General features: G+C 39.6%; 1 non-coding gene across 1 annotated transcript; it reads left to right on the top strand.

Moving 5' to 3' along the window:
* Nucleotides 1-3866: 3866 nt before the first annotated feature.
* On the top strand, nt 3867-3970 carry LOC111830276. Its single transcript, XR_002833660.1, has one exon. It is a non-coding gene; the product is annotated as a small nucleolar RNA R71 (small nucleolar RNA).
* Nucleotides 3971-4180: the final 210 nt, after the last annotated feature.

Here is a 4180-nt window from a genome sequence, read left to right as displayed (position 1 = left end):
AGATTTCTTGTTAGGTTTAGGGTTTTCAAAGGAATTCATTAATTGTTAGGTTGTTAAATTGTTAGGATTTAATCAATAGAGTTCTTCATTTAGATTGTGGTTAATTTGTTCTAGAGTAGTGAAAGCAACCTAGAATATGATCTTAGGTTAATTGGTAGACACGAAAATGTTATTGATTTCCTGAAAATAATCTAGATGAGCAAAATACCTATTCGCAAAGAGATTTGGTTTAGGTATTTTGTGAACTTATCAAACCTGAATTAAATTCATGTGTGAAACTTAGGGCATGCACATCGGTTGTGGTCGTCCCCCAAAGTGTTTTTCTCAAATTTTTTGAATTAAAAAAAAGAATGTAACCAATCGCGGGCCACCACGTGTCAGTGGGGGGCCACGTGTCAGTGGGGGGCCACGATTAGTGACAGAAGGAAGCGTGGGACCGTCCCGTTTTAGTTTACGACCCACCCTTTTTTGTTTTGATTTAATTTTGAACAAAAAAATCTATGGGACCAAGGGTATATACGCTAATGCGGACGCTCTTATAAATTTGCAAAGATATTTGGAATTTAGGGTTATAGTCATAGATAGTCTTTACAACGAAAGTTGATTGATTATAATTTTGTGATTTGAGTTCAAGAACGGTGCTTTATAAATCCTGACAATTATTTATTTGCAATTCTGAATTTCCTAAGAATATCCATAGGCCTAGCATTTTCTCATTATTGTTTTAAAACCAATCGTTAATTTAATTTGCTATTTTATTTAATTTAAAACGTGCTTGCTTAGCTTAATTTAATACCAGTTATTTAATGTGTAATCGTTGAGTTTCTGTGGATTCGATCCCTAAGTACTACAGTGATCTCTTAATTCAGAGAGTATCTCAGGGTAAATTTGAGCCGATCAAATTTTGGCGCCGCTGCCAGGGGCTCAATTTTGATTACCATTAGATTAAGGTTAAAAGTTTAGTCTAAGTTTTTTTTTTTATTTTGTTACTTACGCTTTTCTTTTCTCTTTTCTTTTTGGTGTTTCAGGTTTATACCTAATACCAGAAGCCAGCAGAAAAAAGAGTTAGTTGATCTCAACAATACAGAACTAGCGGGTTTAGAAAGAGGAAATCGAAAAGCTAGGAAAAAGGCAGCAATGGCACTGTAGTTTGATCATCGATGAATGGGAGATAATAGAACTCCTAAAGACTTAGAAGAAATAAAGATGGTGACCTATCGAAGCCTTACAGGAAGAAACGAAGTTTGGTCTAGAGATATACGAAGGAGCGTAGCCGGAAAGGTACGTTATCGACCACATGAAGATTGGACCCGGAAGTGAAGCAAAGTGTCTCAACCCAAAGTCTTAAAATGACTAAGTATGAAGTTCTATCGAGAAGGATTGCCAAAATAACAAATAAAAGTCGAAGATGGTCGAGACACCATCGATCCCTTTGATCCGCGATGACAGGCGATCGAGACCAAATCGAAGAAGTGATGATCGAAGCCAAACCAAAGTAAAATCTCGATATACAACCAACAATAAGATGTTTTGAAGAGAGTTTGTCGAAGGAATTCCAATTTTGCCGAAGAAATCTCTTTAAGTACTGATATGTCCGATCGTGATCGAGAAAATCTCAAGAAGATCAAGAAATCCGATTTTGTGTCTGTTCACTGAACCTATTCACTCGACAGTCCTGCCACATGGGAATTTCCGAAAAGAAAAACAGAGAAAAAACGAGAAAATATCTTGCAAAGATATGACAATGGATGCAATCGGACATAATCCTATGACTGCCACGTGTCCGGCAGTGAGAGATGGTTTGTTTCGCCAAACCCGAACCAACACTTGACGAATGCATGCGGTTTCCGAATCTAGCTATTTTTCCGAAGCTAAACACTATAAATAGAGGCAGTGAAGCGTCATTTGTGTTTGTTAGCCCAAACGACACAAGCCTCTCACTCTAAAGAATTTCTCTCTCGCTCTTGAAAGTCTCGTTTGAGAAATTTGCCCCTCCGATCGATTGTTGTTGCCGAAGAATCAAGAAACTTGTTGCCAAAGTCGAGAAGTCTGCTATCGAAGGTTGATCTGAGAAGAAGGAGTGTTCGTGTGCCTGCCTCGGTGAGAGAAGAAGGAAAATCGTCAATAAAAACACTATGAGTTGGATAGAAATTGTGTGAGGTGTTGCATAAGTCTTCGGACTTGTGTACGCACCTATTGCGTGTTTTGCTTGCCTTTTCTTTTTATAGAACCTGCATAATAGCCTTTAAATTTCTGCAAAAATGAACCTGCATGCTTAAACAATCCGGCTTAATTACAAGATAGTGCTTGCTAATATGACCAACGAAAATGAACACGCATGTTAATCCGGCTAGGCTAATTAATATCACGCTTGCTTGCTTGCTTTGCTTTGTTTACCTGTTGATTGCTTGATTTGCTTGCTTGCTTGCTTGTTTATTATCTCTTCTAGTACTGATCTTCTTTGTATAGAATTTCTTGCTTTTAGAGAGTCCTTAGTTTCAGATATGTAGATTTGATTCTTAGGTTCGATAAACTGTTTCCTTGGCGATGGCGATGTGGGTCTCGAAGAGGTAACCTTCGTGGTTTTTCAGGTCTTGACCATGATGCTTGGTCCCTAGCTCTCGACTAGCCCAAGATGTTGCATGACGATGCAACAAGATGTTTCCTCCGGACTGAATGCCTTCGTGGTTTCATCCCGAGTGATTTTGTAAAAATGAGAAGGAACGGATCAAATTATCGATAGGATAGGGAGTGGAGTCTAGCAAGCCTTAGAATAAGTCGAGTCTTAGTTTGTCTTGCTTGTCTTGCTTGTTTGCTTTTTATGCTTCCGCTAACGCTTTTCTGAACTTGCTGGTTTATTTTGGCGTTTTTTGGGGCGGGGGATTGAATAATAGAATTGGGGGTATCCGGCTCACTGAGTATTACTAGAATACTCAAAGCTCATTCTGTTTTGCAGGTTTATTCTTAAGGAGTCTAGACCGTAGCAAACATTAGGAGCCGGAGTTAGAATATTTTTCATGTTTTAACAAAATATTACTTTTCTATTATGTATTATTTTCTCGATGGATCCAACTTATGAACGCTTTTCCTGGGAGTTGGTCAGGCTTTGGGGCAGAAGTAGAAGCATTTTTGCCCTTCATATACTTGATCTTGGAATTCAGAGTCTAAAACTTTATACTCAAATCATTCTATGAGCAGTCCAATTTCTGAGTCAGCTCAGCAAACTTCTTACCATTTCCATGGAGCCACTTGCTTGTCCCTGGAGGAGTTGCTAAAGCATATTTTTCATGTCATGGTCTGGTGGTGGTCCTGCTAGAGGTTGGTAACCTTGCTGAAATTGTTGTTTGGGCACATAACTTTGGTTGTAGGGCACAAATGGTTTGTTTTGCCCCTGTTGCTGCTGTTGTGGAGGTGGATAAATATGATCCTAGGGATTTGCAACATTGGTACTCCTATAAGACAGATTAGAATTCTGCTTATAGGGATTGTATCCCTTGTTGTATCCACCTTGGTTCTGGACATAGCTTATCTCCTCAGATTATTCTCCCTCCCCATCCAGAATCTGGAAAGGGTCTTTTTCAGAGACGAAATGAATGTTCCTCTGCTAGCTCATCAAGAGTTTGTCCAGTTTATCATTCACAGCTTTCATCTCATTCTTGTACTTCTCATCAAGTTCTTTGCTTGCCCTGATGGTTCTGTCATAATCCTCATTGTAGTTGCCATCAGATTGGGCTAGGTTCTCAACAAGCTCCCAACCATCGTCGACGTCCTTGTTCAGAAAGTTGCCATTGCTGGCAGTGTCAAGTAACATCCAGATCTTTGGGAAAACGCCTCGGTAGAGAGTACTGAGAAGAGACTCCTTGGTGAAGCCATGATGGGGGCACTGAGACTGATAACTTTTGAAGCGCTCCCATGTTTCACATAGTGTTTCACCATTCTTCTAAGTGAACCCAGAAATCTCGTTGCGCAAACATGCAGTTGTAGAGTTGGAGAAAAACTTGGCAAGAAAAGACTACTTGCATTGATCCCAGGAAGTGATAGATCCTGGAGAAAGAGTTTTCTCCCATTGCATTGATGAGCTTTGTCACCCAAAAAGAATGGAAAGAGTTGTAACTTGAAATCGTCCTCACTGACTCCATTGATCTTGGTGAGACTGTAAAGACGATCGAACTCATCGAGG

Source organism: Capsella rubella, unplaced genomic scaffold, assembly GCF_000375325.1.
Source record: "Capsella rubella cultivar Monte Gargano unplaced genomic scaffold, Caprub1_0 scaffold_6, whole genome shotgun sequence".
Lineage (NCBI taxonomy): Eukaryota > Viridiplantae > Streptophyta > Magnoliopsida > Brassicales > Brassicaceae > Capsella > Capsella rubella.
Note: the sequence above shows the minus strand (reverse complement) of the source record. Positions and strands in the feature narration are given on the sequence as shown.